The sequence below is a fragment of the Neoarius graeffei genome, chromosome 20, assembly GCF_027579695.1.
Source record: "Neoarius graeffei isolate fNeoGra1 chromosome 20, fNeoGra1.pri, whole genome shotgun sequence".
NCBI classification, from domain to species: Eukaryota; Metazoa; Chordata; class Actinopteri; order Siluriformes; family Ariidae; genus Neoarius; species Neoarius graeffei.
This window is the reverse complement of record NC_083588.1, coordinates 1,616,187-1,639,165: the sequence shown is the minus strand read 5'-3', so window position 1 is coordinate 1,639,165 and position 22,979 is coordinate 1,616,187. Positions and strand designations below refer to the sequence as shown.

Here is a 22,979-nt window from a genome sequence, read left to right as displayed (position 1 = left end):
AGAGTTAATTTGATGAAACTGAGTTACTGTTATCACTCTGGAGCTGATTATTGATGATTTTTATCCGTTTATGGTTATGTTTAATGCTGTGAGACAGGTTAGTTCCTGTTCTCAGTGATGTTCTAGCAGCTATAATCAGTCAGTTCCTCACCAGCCTCTCTTTATTCTCTCTCTTGAAGTCAAAAAGACAAAAAAAAACCCTCAGCAGCGTGACACATGACCGAGAAACCGCAAAGAAGAATAAACTCCTTTATAACGAACGAGTGCGTTCATTTAAACCTGATGTGATTTGGAGCTGCACTACTGACGGAGCTGCTGTTCCAGAAAACTAATCAACATCTTCTGACCAATCAGATTCCAGAACTCAGCAGTTCTGTGCTGTGGCGTAACGATTGATGTGAGCGGTGCTCGAGTAACTTTTTCTCTGAGGCCTGATTTGTAAAATCAGTGTGTTTTGTGAGGAATGTCGGTTCTCTGTGTGGACCTGACCATTGATCTGTTTTTCAAATCCAACAGCATGAGTCCTGAACATCCTTTCACAGCACTCTAAAGCCTGCCAATACTACACACACACACACACACACACACACACACACACACACACACACACACACACACACCTACATTGCTGTAAGAAGCAGTCGCCCCACATGCTCTTAACACACTTCTGCTGTACACCATTTCAGCTTTAACGGTCTTCTTTTACAGAATATTTCAGTCTGTATCACAGTTATATAAAAAGAAAGTGGATTATTTTCTGATGGTTTCTGCATCAGAGAGACAACGAGATGAGAGGATGTGTAATGTATGTGTAATGTGTGTGTGTGTAATGTGACCTTTATTGCAAAGCTTCAGGTCACACTCTGTAATTTCCTCTCTTCAAGCAGCATCTTGTCTCCAGAAAAAACAGACTTTAGCGGATTTAACCCTTCAGTGACTTTACAGCTTTGCATCTGAGCTTTTTGATTCATTTATATTGCGTTCCAGTGCACTGGATGTCCTGATGTGAGCCAAAATATATTCATTTCTACATTAAAATTACTATTAATTATTTTTAAAATAAACTTTCAACATTAAATCTCATAAAATGTGAATTTCATTCATCTCAGGCAACAGTATGATTGGTTTTGAATAATAATAATATGAGCTTTCATGGCTGCACTTTCCTTTTAAATGATTCGTTAAAAAATAACAGGGCTGAAATGTTTGGGTTTTTTTTAATGGAGATTGAGCCACACAAAATGTGATCAACAAGCATTCATGTTAACGGTGTGAGGACATGAACGACATTCTAATGAGTTCCTTCAAATAGTTTTTTTCTTTATAACTTTAAAAAAAAACCTTTTAATCATACAGTGGCACTGCGAGAGGGCGTGATATTCCGATAAAAAACTCAGAATTTCTGAGATTCAAAAGTCACAAATTTATGAGGAAAAAAAAAACTTGTTGAAAAATAGTGGGAGGTTTTCATCAAGGAATCAGATCACTTCACTTTGCAGGTTAGATCAAAGTCATCGAAAATGTCTTCCTTCTTCCTTGATCACGCAATACAAAAGAATAAAGCACTCAGAGATTTTCAACTCCATTTCCCAGAATGCACCGCAGCCAGGAAGCCGGGATGAGTAAGAGTGGTTTTCTTGTAAATTTGTGACTTTTTAATCTCAGAGGAATATCTGAGTTTTTTCTTGTAAATGTACAACTATTATTCCCTACAATGTCCCGAAGATACCGTCTTAGAAACACAGTGTGTGTGAACAGGGTTCTCCTTTCACAGTCACCTCATCAGTCAATATTCCAATATCACTGAAAAAATAACAACAGAACTTCATTTTCTTCTTCCGGTTTCCTGCTGGACACTTGACTTTGATTCTGATGACTTGTGGAAAATGATGTTTCAACCACGAGATGTTAAAGGAACAGTCCACCGTATTTCCAGAATGAAATATGCTCTTACCTGAATTGAGACGAGCTGCTCCGTACCTATCCGAGCTTTGCGCGACCTCCCAGTCAGTCAGACGCAGTCAGACACGCTGTCACTCCTGTTAGCAATGTAGCTAGGCTCAGTATGGCCAATGGTATTTTTTGGGGCTGTAGTTAGATGCGACCAAACTCTTGCGCATTTTTCCTGTTTACATAGGTTTATATGACCAGTGATATGAAACAAGTTCAGTTACACAAATTGAAACGTAGCGATTTTCTATGCTATGGAAAGTGCGCACTATAATGACAGGCGTACTAACACCTTCTGCGCGCTTCGGCAGCGCACTGATACGGAGCTCAGATATCAATGCGCTGCCGAAGCGCGCAGAAGGTGTTAGTACGCCTGTCATTATAGTGCGCACTTTCCATAGCATAGAAAATCGCTACGTTTCAATTTGTGTAACTGAACTTGTTTCATATCACTGGTCATATAAACCTATGTAAACAGGAAAAACGCGCAAGAGTTTGGTCGCATCTAACTACAGCCCCAAAAAATACCATTGGCCATGCTGAGCCTAGCTACATTGCTAACAGGAGTGACAGCGCGTCTGACTGCGTCTGACTGACTGGGAGGTCGCGCAAAGCTCGGAGAGGTACGGAGCAGCTCGTCTCAATTCAGATAAGAGCATATTTCATTATGGAAGTACGGTGGACTGTTCCTTTAAGCAGGTTAATGTTCAGCATGAAAGCAGCACAAACCCCCCAGAGGAGCCAGGAAAGGTTCTGTGGAGAATCTCATTTCAGAAAAGTTGAACCTTTTGAGGAAACTAGAAACACCTTTTTGACATCATGTTGTTTTCTGTTTTTCTCCAGATCCTGGAACCTTCATACTCTCCAGTCAGTCGGCTGCCACCCGTACTGTTCTTTCACACACACGGGGTTTTGTGGGTTTACTGTAACCAGAACCCTGGAATGAACTGTAGAGAGAAAGTGATTCGACTCTGAATCGACTCACCTGCAGTAAGTGAATCAGCTGTGTGTGAACGCTGTGTTTTCTAGGATTTTTGCAGAATTCTTTTTTGCAAGCTGTTCAAATGATCCATGAAGTTCAAATAGAATTTTAGAGATTTGAACAAAAAAAAAAGAGAAAATAAACACTGGATTTTTTTAACACACAAAATGATTTAAATGAATTATTTATCAAATTATTGAATTGTTCTGAGTGCTGACTGATTTTTGTGATTTCTACACACTTGGTAAAGGTTTGTGTATTTTTTCTGTTGTCGTTTTTCTGAACAATGAATGAAAGAGGTTTTTTTTGAGGATGTTTTCAGCGCTATATTCACATTATTTGCTTTTTGGTTCGTTTAATTACAACCCTCATTAAACCAAACCATAAAAGCAAACAAACTGAAAGAATTTCAGCAAACAGACTACTGGAGTTTAAAATTAAAGTTGAATTAATTCAGGTGTGAAAGCATTGTTCATTTTCTTAGACAGTGAAATGAATATCGAAGGTTGTCTGGATAGAACTTGGGGAAAATACCCACAGCCTGAAAGATTCCTCATTTCCGATTTTGCTGAAGGGAAGCCCCTCGTCCTGATCATCTTCTTCTTTCTTCTTCTTAGGCCGCCCTCAGGCGAGCCTCCTTTCTCCCACGCCAGTCACATTTTTCCATCATTAACGTGGCAAGCTCATTCAGGGTGGCAACCCCGGCATCAGATTTAAGGATGTCAATAAGCGTTTTAATGGGCCGCCCCTGGTTTCTCCTCCCATGGGTGGGTTCCCACAGGAGGACTTTGCTGGTAACAAGCTCTTCATGCCGTTGGCAGTGACCTGCTACGCCCATTCTTCTACTAGCAATTACATTGCTTAGACATGGCAGATCACCATATAGAATGGCATTAGGTATTTGATCATGCCAATTTACATTGAGCACTGTACGCAACATTCTGGTATATGTTCCATCCAAGGATTTCTCGAGATGTTTTGTCAAAGTCCACCATTCCGAACCATAATCCATAAACCATAATTCCTGATCATCACTAATTATAACCTCATACATGTTGACTCCTTTATGATGTTTACACTTTTACAACCACGTCACAAAAATGTGTTCAACAACATCTCTCTTCATCCCATTCCCTCACAGCCCAAAGCCATGAAGATTGCTGGCTCCACAAGATCTTTAAAGACGTCTTGATTGGAAAAGTTGTCATTTCTCCGACGTCAATAATTCACAGACGTCGCTATCCTGCGATTCCGCTGCAGTGAGCAGAGCAATTTAACACGCCACCACTGCGCTCTGAACAAATCGATCCAATTCTCCTCACACTGTAATCCAGTCGGATTCATCTGCATCTGAGTCGTCTGGACAGCAGACTGAAATGTCCTCGTCATCCATCTTCCTCGGACAGTCCAGGGTCCGAGATGCAGATTTTGCAGGAAGTTCTGTCAGGGTATGAAGATGTGTTTTTCCCTTGACATGCTTTGATTTAATTAAGGCTCATGAATATTCTGCTCTGATTAGCATAGCGTTAGCATTTTGGCCTCCTCACCTTTCAGGAATCATGAATCTTTAATCACTCACTCTTCCCTATTCGAACTGCACCACGGCTCGTCCATACCGCTCGTTAATTACTCTCAATGGAATTATTCATGTAAATATCTGCTTTTCCCGCCGCTATCGAGTGCAGCTCCGTGAGCCGGGAGGAAGTGTTGACATGTCTTTTTTTATGACGTGAAATAACAAAAGGTCGTCTCGAAAGTCTGTCCGTGTTTGTTTGTTCACACACAGTGTCTGTGAAGTGTAATTGATTTTTCCTTTAATTAATTGCATTTGAACTGAGGAGAGGTGAAAAAGAGGTCAGGACGGAACTTCCTGAAAGGCAGACGACGGACTGTTGATAGTTCTTCTTCAAACACTTCTTCTTCTTCTTCTTTACTGATTTGGCTGCAGAAAGCAGTGAAATGTTCTTCAGCTTCTGAGTCATTTAAGGCAATTTTAATATCAAATAACAAAACACTTGCCCCCCCCCCCCCCCCCCCCCCAATCTGTCCCTCTGAGTTACATGTCGGTCCTGGGATCGAGATGCTGAACCTCTTGATCCATCCTGGTGCCCTGTGTCTGGTCGGAGTCTCATCGCATCGCTCCTGTGGAGGACGGCCCCATGAGGACAGTTGAGGGTTACACCTGGAGGACGCTCTGGACTCTTACAGTAATGCTTTTATGGCTGAGGACTACAGTTGACTTGCTAACTTTAGGACTGCAGTTGTCATGAACAATTTTGCACTCAAGTTTCCATCAGTGAAGAGTTTATAACATCAACGAAACTGACTTCATGTTAAAACTGTTAATGTTATAGTCATGCTGTCTGTTGTTCCCCAAATGAGGATGGGTTCCCTTTTGAGTCTGGTTCCTCTCGAGGTTTCTTCCTCATGTCGTCTGAGGGAGTTTTTCCTTGCCACCGTCGCCGCAGGCTTCTCATTGGGGATAGATTAGGGATAAAATTAGCTCATGTTTTAAGTCGTTCAAATTCTGTAAAGCTGCTTTGCAACAATGTTTATTGTTAAAAGCGCTATACAAATAAACTCGACTCGACTTGACTTGCTTGGACGTTGTTCAATTTGGAATGCTTCAGGGTTCTTCGTTTGTGCCATTACTTGGTCCTGATACCAAGGACCTGGACTTCTTTGCCTTTATTTTGGAAACTAGCTCAACATTTTGGTAAATTAAGAAGAAGAAAACCTTTATTCGTCACACGCACACTTCAAGCACAGTGAAATTCATCCTCTGCATTTAACCCATCTGAAGCAGTGAACACACACGCACACACACCCTCAGAGCAGTGGGCAGCCCAGAGCACCCAGGGAGCAGTCAGGTGTTCGGTACCTTGCTCAAGGGCACCTCAGCCCAAGGCCGCCCCACGTCAACCTAACCGCATGTCTTTGGATTGTGGGGGAAGCTGGAGTACCTGGAGGAAACCCATGCAGACATGGGGAGAACATGCAAACTCCACACAGAAAGGCCCTCGCCGGCCGCTGGGTTCAAACCCGGAACCTTCTTGCTGTGAGGCGACAGCGCTAACCACTACACCACCGAGCAAGCCTTGATGATCTTGAGCCAGTGCTGATCAATAATCATTGACTGTTTTTTTTTCTTCTTGTCTCTCTGGAGGAACCCTTAAAGTTATGTAGATCCCTGCATCAGAAGCTTTCCATATGAAAAAAGGGTCCATTTGGTTCCAAATTGAACCCTTTTTAGGAAGCTGAGCAATCTTCATTGTTTAAAAAAAAAAGCCTTGAAGAACCTTTTTTTTCTATTAAGTCCCCAAAAAGGAACCAAGTGTTAAACCTTGAAGAGGTTCTAAGTATTTAGAACAAAATAGTGAACGATAATGTGGAGTTTGTACCAAACACTTAATCAGGGTTCTTCAAGAGTTATTTAAAGGTTGATTAAATAACTCAAGGATCTTCTCTTCTTAGCAATGTCCTCTGTGGAACCCTGGCATGTTCTGGAGATGTTGAAGAAAAAATAATTATTAATAATTGAGCATTTTTCACACATTCCTACCCAGTTAATACATAAACTCTTCAGAATAAAGGAGGTTTTCAAGGGCTCATTGAGGTTCTTTCATGGTTCTTTGGATATTTAAGGTATTTTAGCTTCCTAAGAGGGTTCTGTTGGAACTCTGACAGGTTCTAGATGTTCAGAAGAAGATAATTAGCACTAATTGGGAATTTCTAGCACATTCCTACCCTGTTAATGCATAAACACTTCAAAAAAAAGGGGTACTTTAAGAGATCATTATCATGTTTTGGTGTCTGATCCTTGACCTTTATGTCATTTCTGCTTTTTTATTTCACTTATACTCAAAACAAAGCTATGAAATCATTAATACAGAAAATAACATCGCAATAAATTCTACCATCTCGAAGATCATTTCTGAAGATCACATGACAATCAGACATCAAAGGTTTTGAAGGCTCAGAGGAAGCTGATCCTATATCAGAAACTTTAGATAGGTTCAGCTCTTTCTCTTTGAATAGATTGATTTTTATACCTGATGAACCTAAACTCAGAAAGCAGTGCCTGGAATCTGTGGATCTGACCAACTGTTTACAGGAATATTACCTTTTGATATCTCCAGGTAGTGAAGAGAAAACTATCCAGCAGCCATTTTGGAGCAATCTTTCTCCTGTAGATTGGTTCTCGTCGCTCACCAAAAGTAACCATTCTATTCATTTTCATCCAGAATGACCCAAGACCACCTCCAATTATTCAGGACCCATTGCTGAGCGCGGAGTCTGAGATGAAAGAGAAAAACATATCAGCGTTGTGTTTTTGCCCTTTGACCTCATCGTTTTGGTATCATATCGCTGCTGATGAAGCGGAATGAGCCACATGGTGAGTTTTAAATCTGAGTCTCAGTCTGACGAGCATCCGATCAAACAGCGCTGACCGAAATAAAGCAGAATTACAAAGTAATGAAGAACTTCACTTGATTTAGTGTCTCATGGCTTCATTAAGTTGCACATGTAAAATATAAAAAAAAATAAAATGCAAATTATCACTCTGTGCTGGATGAGGTGCGAGTCGACATGCTGCTGAAGAACGAGGGTTGAAAGCCATTTTCTTAAATTAAACTAGTGATTAATCATTATAACTATGAAAGTGATATTCAGGAACCACGTCACCTGGACTCGTGTTAAAAGATTCTCGTCTCATTTCCATTCTTCTTTCTTTCATCTATATTCCTCACCTATTCATGTCTCTGAACCATGCTGCTCGTCTCTCGTCTCTTTTCTCTCTCTCCGTTTTAAGTGTCTCCTCCTGACCTGCTGCAGGTGGAGCTGGATCTCCTCAGTGAGATGCAAGTGAAGTTTCCTTTGATCAAAGGACAGTGCTGGTGTCATTTTTTTTTTTTTACAAACCAGCCAAGAGTGAGGGCGCGGGGGACGCCAGGACATGGACACTCCCAAGGAAGGGCCCAGGACCTGGTTTACTTGAGAAAGGGCATGCTGAGGCTGATCTGCACTTTAGAGAGCGTTGATGATGAGATGCCATTTGGTGTGTGGTGGGAAAAAAAAATCAAAGCGGTTCGAGGTGTTTTGAGATGTTTTTTAGCATCAGCATGTGTTCAGCAGTGCCACAGGCCACACCCCTTTTTGAGGGGAAATAATATTATTAAAAATATAAAAAGAGATATTTTATTGAACAAGAAAGAAGTCTATAATAATTCCATATAAAGATTAATTATTTTTAAAAATTTGCAAAATAAACTAAAAGCTGGTAATATCTAATGATTAGTTTATTGATCTCATCTCATCTCATTATCTCTAGCCGCTTTATCCTTCTACAGGGTCGCAGGCAAGCTGGAGCCTATCCCAGCTGACTACGGGCGAAAGGCGGGGTTCACCCTGGACAAGTCGCCAGGTCATCACAGGGCTGACACATAGACACAGACAACCATTCACACTCACATTCACACCTACGCTCAATTTAGAGTCACCAGTTAACCTAACCTGCATGTCTTTGGACTGTGGGGGAAACCGGAGCACCCGGAGGAAACCCACGCGGACACGGGGAGAACATGCAAACTCCACACAGAAAGGCCCTCGCCGGCCCTGGGGCTCGAACCCGGACCTTCTTGCTGTGAGGCGACAGCGCTAACCACTACATCACCATGGTAGAGAGGCCACACCTGCTTTATTACAGCTGACAGATAGACAGGCCATGCCTCCTTCATTACAACGGATAGATGGAGAGGCCACGCCTCCTTCATTACAGTTGACAGGTACAGAGGCCACACCTCCTTCACTCTGACATATTTGCAAGTCCACTCAGCGCTGCTCTGTTTTCTTTATATGGATGTAGTTCCTCCGACATTTCCATATATGGACTTTGACACTCACATTTACATGTATAAAGACACACCCTGATTTCCATATATGGCATCACAGACACAATTTCTGTCCTTTCTGTAGAAAGACATGAGTGGGTTTTTGCAGTGTGTGCAGAATGCAGAGCACAAAAGGACATTGGAACAATGAGTGTGTGTGTGTGTGTGTGTGTGTGTGTGTGTGTGTGTGTGTGTGTGTGTGTGTGTGTGTGTGTGTGTGTGTGAGTGAGAGAGAGATTGGCACTTGAATGGTGGTGTGATTAGGTAGGAGTTTAATCTTACACAACACGAGATTAGTGAGCATGTTATTCTGAGAAAGGAGAGAGAATCACACACACACACACACACACACACACACACACACACACACACACACACACACACACACACACAGAGTGCAGTGTGATTAAAACAGTGTGACTCATTAGGACTTGACTGTTAAACTCCTGTTGCTCGTGTTAAATACTTTTCAACACCACATTTGCAGCTGCACCACAGTCAGAGCTGCTGTTCTGGAAAACTCATCAACACCTTCTGGCTAATCAGAGTCCAGAACTCATGGTGTCATTAATATTCATGATGAGTGGGTGGTCTCAGTGAATACGGCTGTAAAATGGAAGATCAGAATACAGTGTGCAGGCTGTGTGTGTGTGTGTGTGTGTGTGTGTGTGTGTGTGTGTGTGTGTGTGTGTGTGTGTGTGTGTGTGTTTTCCATGTTTCAGTGTCACATTATACTGGGCATTTCAACTTTTAGCCGGATTTTCCTACCACTTTCCACTCCACCGGTTTGGAAATGGAGCTTAGAGGGACTCTCTCTCTCTCTCTCTCTCTCTCTCTCTCTCTCTCTCTCTCTCTGTGTGTGTGTGTGTGTGTATTTCTTCCCCATCATCACCCTCTTTTGCACTGTTTAAGGAGCACAGATAGTAAAGGGGTGTGAGGTAGTTGAGCATGAAATTGTAATGCTGTAATAAGCATCAGGGTTCAGAGTGAACCGAGACTTGTGTGTGTGTGTGTGTGTGTGTGTGTGTGTGTGTGTGTGTGTGTGAGTGAGTGTGTGTGGGCGGCTGAGGTGATAGGGTCTTACACATTATTGAATAAAACAGTAATTGTGTGTGTAGCTGTGTGAGGAGTGTGTTATAACTGCAATAGTTTTATTGTTTGTGTTTAATATAAATATATGAAGAAAGTTTTGGGGGAAAAAATTTCAATTTTTTATTTTTACAACCCTGATTCCAAAAAAGTTGGGACAAAGTACAAATTGTAAATAAAAACGGAATGCAATGATGTGGAAGTTTCAAAATTCCATATTTTATTCAGAATAGAACATAGATGACATATCAAATGTTTAAACTGAGAAAATGTATCATTTAAAGAGAAAAATTAGGTGATTTTAAATTTCATGACAACAACACATCTCAAGAAAGTTGGGATAAGGCCATGTTTCCTACTGTGAGACATCCCCTTTTCTCTTTACAACAGTCTGTAAACGTCTGGGGACTGAGGAGACAAGTTGCTCAAGTTTAGGGAGAGGAATGTTAACCCATTCTTGTCTAATGTAGGATTCTAGTTGCTCAACTGTCTTAGGTCTTTTTTGTCGTATCTTCCGTTTTATGATGCGCCAAATGTTTTCTATGGGTGAAAGATCTGGACTGCAGGCTGGCCAGTTCAGTACCCGGACCCTTCTTCTACGCAGCCATGATGCTGTAATTGATGCAGTATGTGGTTTGGCATTGTCATGTTGGAAAATGCAAGGTCTTCCCTGAAAGAGACGTCGTCTGGATGGGAGCATATGTTGCTCTAGAACCTGGATATACCTTTCAGCATTGATGGTGTCTTTCCAGATGTGTAAGCTGCCCATGCCACACACACTAATGCAACCCCATACCATCAGAGATGCAGGCTTCTGAACTGAGCGCCGATAACAACTTGGGTCGTCCTTCTCCTCTTTAGTCAGAATGACACGGTGCCCCGATTTCTATAAAGAACTTCAAATTTTGATTCGTCTGACCACAGAACAGTTTTCCACTTTGCCACAGTCCATTTTAAATGAGCCTTGGCCCAGAGAAGACGTCTGCGCTTCTGGATCATGTTTAGATACGGCTTCTTCTTTGAACTATAGAGTTTTAGCTGGCAACGGCGGATGGCACGGTGAATTGTGTTCACAGATAATGTTCTCTGGAAATATTTCTGAGCCCATTTTGTGATTTCCAATACAGAAGCATGCCTGTATGTGATGCAGTGGCGTCTAAGGGCCCGAAGATCACGGGCACCCAGTATGGTTTTCCGGCCTTGACCCTTACGCACAGAGATTCTTCCAGATTCTCTGAATCTTTTGATGATATTATGCACTGTAGATGATGATATGTTCAAACTCTTTGCAATTTTACACTGTCGAACTCCTTTCTGATATTGCTCCACTATTTGTCGGCGCAGAATTAGGGGGATTGGTGATCCTCTTCCCATCTTTACTTCTGAGAGCCGCTGCCACTCCAAGATGCTCTTTTTATACCCAGTCATGTTAATGACCTATTGCCAATTGACCTAATGAGTTGCAATTTGGTCCTCCAGCTGTTCCTTTTTTGTACCTTTAACTTTTCCAGCCTCTTATTGCCCCTGTCCCAACTTTTTTGAGATGTGTTGCTGTCATGAAATTTCAAATGAGCCAATATTTGACATGAAATTTCAAAATGTCTCACTTTCGACATTTGATATGTTGTCTATGTTCTATTGTGAATACAATATCAGTTTTTGAGATTTGTAAATTATTGCATTCCGTTTTTATTTACAATTTGTACTTTGTCCCAACTTTTTTGGAATCGGGGTTGTATTTTCCCATTAAGTTGATGTCTCAAAATCCAGAAAACATTATACATTAGAAAAGCACAGTTCTGACAAAACCTTCACATCTTCAGTTTATCAGGGTAAATATATTAATTAATAATAAATATCATCAATAATCATGATATAAACAAAGCTCAAAAATTCAAAGTGGAAAAAAATTAGATTAGATAAGATAGAACTTTATTGTTCCCTTTGGGAGGGTTCCTTGAGACAAATTAAAATTCCAGCAGCAGCATTACAGGATAAACAGAGAATAGAAAATAGAGAAAACTTCTAGATAAATTAAATTAAATTAAATTAAATTAAATTAAATTAAGTATTTACTATTAAACTGATTAAATTTGAGGGCTAATAAAATCTCAGTTCTCTTTTTTGGTCAGTTTTTTATTCCTCAGTGTTTTTTCTCATCTCAAAATAATCCCAGTCTCTGATATTAATGTTCATACAGTAAAAAAAAAATCTAAAGAAAAGTTTAAATGTAATATATATCTGTTCAGTTTGTTTCATGAAAATTTTGCAAAAAAATATTTTAGTACTCTTTTATTTATTTATTTTTAGCAAAGCAATTTACTTTGTGAGTTTGTCCATTAAAAATGTATGACATTTTTTTGATTGAAAGTTTTTTCTTTTCTTTTTTCAAAGCATGTTTTCCCTCAAAGTAGCGCTAAAGTAAAAAAGAAAGAAAAGAAATGTAAATAATGTAATTATCTCTGATATAAATGTTAAATAGAATATAACCCCTCCCCCATTACAAAGAAGGTACAGGTTTATTTAAATAGAAATATTGGAAAATTTTTCTATTTTGTGTTGTTTTGTATTATTACATTTGGTCATTTTGACCTTAAGAAATGATAAAATGTAATATAATTTATTTATATTTATTTTGTGTGTGTGTGTGTGTGTGGGGGGGGGGGTTAATAGATTTTTTTCAAAATTTCTTAAAATAGCCCTAAATTTTACACCCCCCCCAAATAAATAAATAAATAAATAAAATGAAACAAAATGTTTCAGTAGTTGAACTTCTCTCTGATGCTGATTTGAATATTTTGGTCAAATTTGGAATGTTTTTTTTTTTTTAACAATCGGGGCGGGGCCACAAATAAATGTTCACATCTATCTGTCCTCATGTTTTAAAGCCCACACTGGAGCCCATGCCCTGCTCCTCCCACCCCACTCCTCCTCCCACTGCTCCTCTCACTGCTCCTCCCATCCCACTGCTCCTCATCCAGCTCTTCTGCGATAATCAGCTTACTCGAATCTGATTGGCTGTTCCTTCCCTGCCAATCGAGACTCTAAACCCCGCCCCCGAGATACCAAATATGGCGTGAGGTGCCTTTTCCTGTCACTGCCAGCCCGCGCTGCTTCTGACTGCTGCTGCACCGGAGTGAGTGAGTGTGAGTGAGTGAGTGTGCGCGCGCAGGTGTGTGTGTGTGTGTGTGAGAGTGAGTGTGCGCGCGCGGGGGTGTGTGCATGCATGCATGTGTGTGTGCGCGCGCACGCGTGAGAGAGAGAGAGAGAGTGAGAGAGAGCGCGTGTGCGCGCGCAGTGAGTGTGTGCCGGTGTGTCAGAGCGCGTTAAGCGCGCGCGCGGCAGCGACATGACCAGAGTCTCGCGAGCGCGTCCGGTAAATCATGGAGGTTTTTAAGGCGCTGCTTTGGATTTTACTGCTGAAGCGACTGGAGGAGTGCGGCTCCGAGAGAGGTAGGGGCTCGCTCTCTCTCTCTCACATGCATTCTGCACCTGCGGTGTCCCGGATCCGGAGGATGGGGTGTGTGTGTGTAAATGTGTGTGTGTGTGTGTGTGTACGGTTTGGTTCTCTGACCTTCACCAGACTTCAGTTTTAATAGTTTAAAACAGTTCACGTTTCTTTTACTGCACTTTGTTTGAGATGATCCATTTCTCTCCAGTGCTCATGATGTTTCTCATCCTCTTGTGTTTCTGCATCTCATCCTGCTCACTGCACTGTGTGTGTGTGTGTGTGTGTGTGTGTGTGTGAGAGAGAGAGAGACAGGTGAACTCAGCGTCATCCTCCACAAGCCAGGTTGGCTTTAGGATCCATTTTATACACTGTTTTTGTGAGGGATCAGGTGCAGTGTGTCTGTGTCTCGTGCTGTCAGGTTTCAGCGCTCGCTTCAGAGACGGGGACAGGTGAGACGAGACGAGAGCCAAAATCAGTGCCAGGGCATGGAGCTAGTAATTGTGGTGGCAGTTTCACACTCGGTGCTGAGACACACACACACACGGGTCCTGAGTGTTTAAAATCCTCGTGTGCAGTCCTGATGAATTTGACCCTGGTGATGATCAGGAGTTTAAGATCAGTATGTCGTTTCTGTTCTGTCTCCACTGGAACACACTCGGATTTGAGAAGCAGCATCGCACTAATGAATGTTGTGACATCAATTAACTGCAGTGAAAGCAGTGGCTGACACTTCCATCGCAGTGGAGCGCGGTCATCATCTCTCATGTGGTTAATCAGCGAACTGGAGGCTTTCTCTCTCTGTCCTGTTCCTCACTTCTCAGCACAAACTCACCTTGGCATCTCATCTGGGGCTCATTTATGCCTTCACTGCTCATCACTCGTGTACACACACACACACACACACACACACACACTTGCATCAGTGCCATGTGCATTCCAGACAACGTTTCTGAGAAACCTTTAATTCCTAAATGCAGAGGTTCGACTCAACACTCCACACTGATCCTGTTCAACCTGCTGGATTCGTCTCCGAACTGCAGGAGGTTTGTCCGTCCTCTCGGCTCATCAACTTGAGTGCTGTTGAATTCTGGACTCTGATTGGTCAGAAGGTGTTGATTAATTCTCTAAAACGGCAGCTTTCACAGCAGTAAATCACAGGTTTATATTCATGCACTTGTTCTAATTATCATACATTGTTGTTTCTATAGTAACAGTGGGTGTTGATGTTTCTTTAATATTTAGGGAAGGAGTCTCCAGCATGGGCGGCACGGTGGTGTAGTGGTTAGCGCTGTCGCCTCACAGCAAGAAGGTCCTGGGTTCGAGCCCCGGGGCCGGCGAGGGCCTTTCTGTGTGGAGTTTGCATGTTCTCCCCGTGGGTTTCCTCCGGGTGCTCCGGTTTCCCCCACAGTCCAAAGACATGCAGGTTAGGTTAACTGGTGACTCTAAATTGAGCGTAGGTGTGAATGTGAGTGTGAATGGTTGTCTGTGTCTGTGTCAGCCCTGTGATGACCTGGCGACTTGTCCAGGGTGAACCCCGCCTTTCACCCGTAGTCAGCTGGGATAGGCTCCAGCTCGCCTGCGACCCTGTAGAAGGATAAAGCGGCTACAGATAATGAGATGAGATGAGATGAATGAGTCTCCAGCATCAGTACATTGTCACATTTCCAACATCTTCAGCACAGCGAAGTTTATGCTTCTTTGCGATTTCTCAGTGACATGATGAGCTGCGTTTTATTTATTTTATTGTCCTTTTAACCTGGAGAGGAAAAAGAGAGGCTGGTGAGAGAACGAGTGTTGATCACTGCAAAAATGTAAGTTAAGTGAGAACAGGAACTCGTTTCACAAACATTTAATATGACTATAAACTGATAAAACATGACATTCTTTCACAAGTAAAAAGTGCAATCATTGACAGATCACTGTGGTATCAGAGAAACGTGATGTTGGAGGAAAATACAGTAATCAACTTCAGGTGGTTACAAGACTCGGCTGCAGTGTCCTCATTCCAGGGTGTGTGTGTGTGTGTGTGTGTGTGTGTGTGAGAGAGAGTCTGTGTGTTTTTCTTCCACAGTGAGCTCGTGTTGCTGTTCCTCATGATTCTGCTGTCTCTGCAGAAATTTCTTAGTTTTGTGTGTGTGTGTGTGTGGTATAAACCACATGAATAAAAGTGTTACTGTCGGAACCGCTAGTCTTTTAAACTGCTGATGATGTATAACTGCTTGCACATTAATTTTTTCCATAAATGGACGCATTAATTAAAATTACGTGAGCTGTTTTGCTAAGCACGCATTTCTTTAACTGCATGTCCTATTTATCTGTGTTTAAGGATCCCATAAGACTCATTTACTGTACGTGTTGCTGAAATGTATGTATTTATTTATTTTTAAAGTCTTCTCAGGAGGCTTTACTTTTACTTTTCTGAAAAATCGCAAGTCTGAAATAAGAAAAGAAATTTAAGAAAAATGCTCAAACTGGCGCTAAACACTCAGAACTGAACCACCTGAGGATGTCCTGGTGGGCGTGGCTTAATATACTAATAAGTTGACTTGAGTAAAACTAAAGAGTCAGGGTTGTTGGTGAGACAGCAGCGACACTGACGAGGCGAGCCTCCACTTGATTCACTTCCACTCACGAGGTTAGTTTTCACTTAAGTCCACGTTTTATGTTGGTGTTTTTGTGAGGAACGTTACTGGTGTTCCGAGTCGGTTCCGCAGCTGCTGAAGTGGATTTTATGAGCTCCACGTTCAAATTATTAAAATCACCATCATGTCTTTCACACTTCTGAGGTGACCAGATTCTTCATCAAAGGAGAAATTTTTTTTTGTCCGAGACAGTTCTTCGATATCACCTTTAAACTCTCCTTTAAACCTGAAAAAAAAAAACAGGGATAGAAAATGTGGACCAAATTAGGAAAAAGCGTTTTTGGGGTTTTTTTTTTTGGTCTTTGCTGTCAGTTTAACCAGATATAACAAAAACAAGACAATTAAAACTGAAAAATAAAATACACTAAGGACGACAAGCACTGAAATATATACACACACACACACACACACACACACACACACACGTTACAGCATGCAAGAAAGTGCACTCAAGTTCACGGTCAGAACTTTGAGTATCACTTTGTTTTAGATAAACTCCACCCCCATGAATTAACGGCTCATTCAGGATGACGGCAAGCCTGTGAGTGAGACTGAGTTGGAAAAGACAGCAGGAGATGGAATGATTACGTCTCGTCCTGGTCTGCGCTCCAGAACTCTCTCCAGACCCAGATTGGTAACGAGCCCAGGTCCAATCATCCTTAATGTGTTTTTCATGTTTGGCAGGTTTTACTGCACCTCCATACATCAAACACACCACGTCTCACTGACTCTACAATCTCTGTACGTTTCAGTTCCCCGTTCCGTCCTTTATTGCATTTTCACGCTGCCTCACTTTGCCTAAAAGCATCGAGGTTGTGTCATATTAATAACATTCTGCTGAAGCAGGAGTGTAATGCAGTGGTGTGTGTGTGTGTGTGTGTGTGTGTGTGTGTGTGTGTGTGTGTGTGTTAAAAGCCAGACAGGTTCACTAGCACTGAGAATGATGAATATTTGAGTCGACCCAGGAGTCTTAAACATCCTGCTAATGGAGAGAAAACCCATTTAACATATGCAGCTCCAGATCCATGTGTGTAATAGAATATGTAACAAGCTGCTGCAAATTTCTGTTCCAGCAATCATCTGCGCTGGAATTAAATTTACTGTGTGCGAGTTCTACATTTCTGCTGATGTGATAAATTGGTGATGCACCATAATCTGATCAGAAGTGAAGGCAAAGAGGCTTCATGCTGCAAATGAAACACGCATTTTATAACCATCAAATCTAAAGTGGCCCAACTTTTCATTTTCATATCAACAGCTCCGAAAAATTGGTGAATCAGATGAACTCTGAAATGCTTTTTGTACATTTATTTGTAAATTTCTAAAAGAATGCTGCCTTAAAGGAGTTTCATGATGTCCATGGTGCTGGTGGCATCAGGTTTATTGTCAGAAATCGACTTCAACGTTTTTGGCAGTCAAAAAATAAGCAGTGAATATTGTTTTGAAACAAAATGTTTAATCAAAATTGTGAAGCAGGACGGTGGGTGATGCGGTGAAGCAGAAAAGTGAAGTGGGACGGTGACGCAATGAAGTGGGACAGTGATGCGGTGAAGTGGGACAGTGAAGCAGAAAAGTGAAGCGGGACGGTAACACAGTGAAGCAGGACGGTAACACAGTGAAGCGGGATGGTGATGCAGTGAAGTGGAAAAGTGAAGCGGGACGGTGACGCAATGAAGTGGGACAGTGAAGCAGAAAAGTGAAGCGGGACAGTAACACAGTGAAGCAGGATGGTGATGCAGTGAAGTGGGGCAGTGAAGCGGGACAGTGACACAGTGAAGTGGAAAAGTGAAGCGGGACGGTGACAGTGAAGTGGAAAAGTGAAGCGGGACGGTGACACAGTGAAGCAGGACGATGACGCAGTGAAGCGGGACGGTGACAGTGAAGTGGAAAAGTGAAGCGGGACGGTGACACAGTGAAGTGGGACGGTGACACAGTGAAGTGGGGCAGTGAAGCGGGACGGTGACACAGTGAAGCAGGACGATGACAGTGAAGTGGGACAGTGAAGCGGGGCAGTGATGCAGTGAAGCGGGACGGTGACAGTGAAGTGGAAAAGTGAAGCGGGACGGTACCACAGTGAAGCGGGATGGTGATGCAGTGAAGCAGAACAGGGAAGTGGGATGATAATGCGGTGAAGTGGAATGGTGATGTAATGAAGCAGAAAAGGGAAGCAGGACAATAAATAAATGGAATATATTTATTTAGGATTGCCCAATTATGTGCACAGTTCACAATTCTCATAAACTGTCACCGTGAAAATCTTTTCAATTGGGATCTCAAACAGTCAGACACACATTAACCTAACCTGCATGTCTTTGGACTGTGGGGGAAACCGGAGCACCCGGAGGAAACCCACGCGGACACGGGGAGAACATGCAAACGCCACACAGAAAGGCCCTCGCCGGCTGCTGGGCTCGAACCCAGAACCTTCTTGCTGTGAGGCGACAGCGCTAACCACTACACCATCGTGCCGCCTAAAAGTGACGCAGTGAACAGTATACTGAAACAGTGAAGCGGTACTGTGTGTCACTACTGTATAGTGAAGCAGTGAATTGTCACGTCTCAGTGAAACAGTGCAGCTGTGTATTGAATCAGTCAAGCAGCGTCTTAAAGCCGTGTAGAGAAACAAAAAAATGATAGAGTTTCACGGTGGATTGAAAACTCCATCACTTTTTAAATCTAACGCGCTTAGTTTGTGTTTATAAATGTAAAACTTTGTCTCCTGAGTGTTTCTCATCTCATTTACACTCCTGTATTCTGCTCACTTTCGTCTCGTCGCATGCCTTCACTTCCCCCGATGTTGTATTTCTAACATTTTCTCCAGAGTCATGTTGTAACGATGAACTGAATAATGTACAAATCAACCCGGTGTTTGTTGGTGGTTGTTTTTCAGAAAGCTTAGCCGACTGTGTGGGATCCTGGCAGTGTGTGTTCAGGGAATTTATTGAATCTAATCACTCGTTCCCTGTTGCGGTCTCGAGAACCGTCACAAACAAACTTGACCAGGAAGTGAACAGTTTTGTCTAAATGCAACATTACTGTTTATGGAAATATCCTTTAAATGTAGAGGATCCCGTTTAAGAAAAACAAACAAAAACCCCCTGCACCTTAAAATAAAGTTTTGTGCTGATTTTATCCGTAATAATCCTCTGAGCAGTGTCTCATTTTACAGACTGATCCCACACCAGTCTTTACGCTGTGCTGCTGTTTAACTGAATTGAATAACATATTTTTTTTCTCGCATGGTTCCTGTATTCCGTCTGTGTTCCAGCACCTTGGCTGTGGTCGACTCTCGTGATGCCCTCTGGTGCCGGTGTTCCATCTTGAACCACATTAATCTTCTGAGGTGATATTTGACCTTTCAGACTCATTAAGACCATGAACCTTGCGTGTGGATGATATTGAACCCCACTGACACGCCGCCCCCACCTCAACCACGTTATCGCTGTGACAACAGGAGGGATGTTCCTCTGACTGGGCCGCTTTGACCGATGGCCTGGAAAATTGCCCGACCTTTTAAAGCGCAGTTTCTCAGCGATGAATAAATACATAAATTGTAGGTTTCGGCTCGATCACTTTACTGCCCCCTGCTGAGATCAGCTGGTTGTCTTGTTGGAGTGTGTGTGACGTGTGTGCGCCAATTTGTACTTTGGCATGAACTGTATTCATGTGCAATCCCTCAGGAGAATAACGTATTGAATCCACTCCGAAGACGCCAACTGGGTTTAAATAATTTGTTAAATTGCGCATGGTTGGGTTGGAGGGGGTGTGAAGTTTTGCTCCTGTTGCGAGCATTGCCATTGTTCCAGTTTTGGGTAGAATGTGGAAAATACTCAAATGCCAACAGAAACATTTTTCAGGAAATAATTGTTGTCTCTTGACATTGCCTCCAAATCAATAGCATGACTTTAACTTTCACAGCGATTATCTTATTGCACTGAAGGCTAACGTTAGTTAGTTAACCTGAAAATAAAATGCGAGTCTCATTCGATAATAACCATAAAATAATAATCGATTGTGGCTTTTATTTATTTATTTATTTATTTTATTATTTTTTTTCCATAATGGAGAGATCAGCTCATAATTAGCTCAAAGAGCATGATGAATATTTTAAAAATAGAACAATATAATATTTATAGAAATGTTTTGTTGACCAGATTTTTATTCAGCTTCTTTTGAAGAAGTCCACCATGAATAGAAACAAGAAAAACAATAAAGCAGCATGAATAACCGATTACGTCATACCCCTTCAGTATATAGCAGGAAAAAATAATTACATAAAGGTGTGTGTGTGTGTGTGTGTGTGTTCTGAATGAAATCACGCAGATTGTAGGATCAGGAGCTTTGACGCGTTTCTGCTACTGGCTGCATTTCAGGCTTTGCAATTTGTGTGTGTGTTCAGTTCAACCTGATTGCAGTCAAATATAGCCAGAGCGCGCACGTGTGTGTGTGTGGACGCACCATATTTGGTAAGCTACTGTATCCTGTCAGTGTTCTGACTCCGCCCATAATAATGGTGTTAATTAAGATGCCGTGTGAACACATGGCTTGTTATTCATGTCCATAAAGTCACTGCAGGAGCTCCTTAATCTGCGACCTGCCACCACTGCCTGCCAAAATCCATTCCAGAACTCATTTCCCCCAAAATTTAATTTCTCAGAGCAGACAGGACACCGCGACAGATTCAGATGAATTATAAATAAAGCACTCCTAACTCTGAGAACAGCATGTCTCCAGTGTTCTATTCCTCCTGTACCACAGCTAATTTGCAAAACATTACTATTTTTATTTATCCATTAACATCATGTCATACTTCCTTAAAAATTAATTGATTGCTACCTTTGTCGTGGAATGTCCATGAAACGAGTTCATTCCTGTTGTCGCTTGCGTTGTAGCAGCTTCGGTATAAGCAGTCGTTCCCTCACCAGAGTCTCTTCAGAGAAAAAGCCCACAGCTTGTTCCACACGTCACCAAGAAACCGCAAAGAATCGCAAACTTCTCTGTCACACCTTACGCTGACAATTTACTGAACATCCTGTATATTTGACTTTTTTTCTTGTTTCATCTGCTTTCTCTTTTTGTACTGGCATGAAATGTGCACATTTTTGGAATCAGTCGGTCCATACCAGGCTTGAGGTGCTCATCTACACGTGGCTGCTCTCAGACCAGAGGAATGCTTTCATAGTTTTTAGAACTGTTGGAGGATGTTCTCCCTTTCTCATGTGTCCACACTACAGGTGTGGAAGATCATAGTTCCGAGAACGACATTTTGAGGAACCTCTTTAGCTCCAACTTTAGAGTGAGTTCTTTTTCAGCACAAGAGGAACCACGAGTGATGCAAGTGTGTGCTGATTGGTCAAACACGAGCCAATGTGGCACCGACAGCCGCCATGTAAAACGTTACCCCATGTAAACAACAGCTCTTAAACAAAAAATGGACAAATGGACTGAAGACCAGGCTTTGAGTGTATACAGTATGTGATGGAGGAAATGTAGCGCAATTTTGATGTGTCAAAGTGAATATAAAAATCTTACTTCAACTAAATGTGCTCGTCTGTAATGTTCTCTTTTTAAAAAGAGCTACCATGTAAGAAAATATTTTTAAAAAATCCATGCTAACATGTTCAGTAAACATATTTTAATCAATCACCAACTGTTTTCCACCATCATTTCACTATTTATAATGTAAAATAAAGAATTTACTGTCGACACGCAACACTTCCTGGTCTCCTCCCATTCTCCAGCGCAGCGTAGAATCCGTTTCTGTAGAAACACGATGTACAAAAGCGGACGCGTTTAGATCCTCATGTTTGCCGTTTTCACAGTGACACAAGAACATTGGTGGGCAAGATGCACATTCTTCTCAAACCAAATGAGTGATGTTGCTATAGCAACTGTCAGCATCACTTCACTATTCCTGGTGGTACAAATGCAAACAGAAAAAAGCTCTTGAAGGTGTGTAGTCTTCCCCAGGGAGATCCCCAGGGGTGGTTCCTGTCAATGAGACCTTCAAACTGTTTAGACTTAAAGCACCTCCCGTGGACTAAAGAATGTCCTGATCCCAATTCCATCATCAGCAGTGCACCTGGGAAAGCAAGTTCTCCAGGGGTCCGTGGAGAATCCTTTAAATGGTTTGTCCTTTCTCCAAATGATCATCATGCTTGCTTAATCTTCCTCTGCTCGTTTTCTGACTGATCTTGGAACAGCTCGTCTGCCACACTGCTTCTGCGTCTCTGAGGGGATTTGTGTCCAGAGGGATTGATCAGCTCACAGAAAGCAAAGACACACGGATCTTGAAGAATAAACCTTGATGCAGCCTCCAAAGGTCTCGGTTCCTCGAGTGATGAGTTAATTAACGAGCAGCTGTGACTGTGATTTAATAAAAAGTGAGATTTTAGATGCTGAAGTGGCAAAAAGGTCCTTCAACAATTAATGCCAAGTCTTGCATCCTTGCTGTCATTCTTTCTCCAGCTTTACTGATGGACAGATTTTTGCATTCTTCCACGGAACTGTAATCTCGTGTCATTCCCCAGGCGTGCTGTTCCATACTATTTTGTCTCTGAGTGTTTATTTATTTGCTCATCACCGAGACTGATGATGGATCAGCATTAATCCATTTAAAGCCTCGTTTAATAAAAACCTGTCGAGAATGGATTGGACTGATTATTCAGACTGCCTGCTCAATGGCTTCCTTCCGCTCGCTCCTGCAGCATGTTGAAATCCTGTTGATAGTGGAGACTTGACAAGTAGGACGAGTGCTTCGAGTTGACTCAGGAGATGTTGTAAAGACAAAGGTCACGTCCCATCCTGACCGGCGTTCTCGGTCGATCCTTCATTCTCCCTTTCCTGGCTGCTCGATTAGCTCGATACCTCATCTCTGAACCAGGCCTTCAGGACCTCGTCTCCTGCCTCAGGCTGATCTTCATCTTGCACCTTAACGTCCTTCACCAAAGCGTGCGATCAATTTCATCCTTAAT

The 22,979-nt window shown here is 42.1% G+C and overlaps 2 protein-coding genes across 2 annotated transcripts in view; one reads left to right on the top strand and one right to left on the bottom strand.

Moving 5' to 3' along the window:
- Positions 1-22,979, bottom strand: part of rps15a (ribosomal protein S15a) — a 480,374-nt gene that overhangs the window by 178,355 nt on the left and 279,040 nt on the right. The gene's annotated exons all lie outside the window — the stretch shown is intronic.
- Positions 13,306-22,979, top strand: part of LOC132868246 (ephrin type-A receptor 7-like) — a 119,964-nt gene continuing 110,290 nt past the window's right edge. Inside the window, exon 1 of the mRNA XM_060901076.1 lies at positions 13,306-13,365. The gene's annotated coding sequence lies outside the window, so the exon portion shown is untranslated. The remainder of the gene's footprint in view (positions 13,366-22,979) is intronic.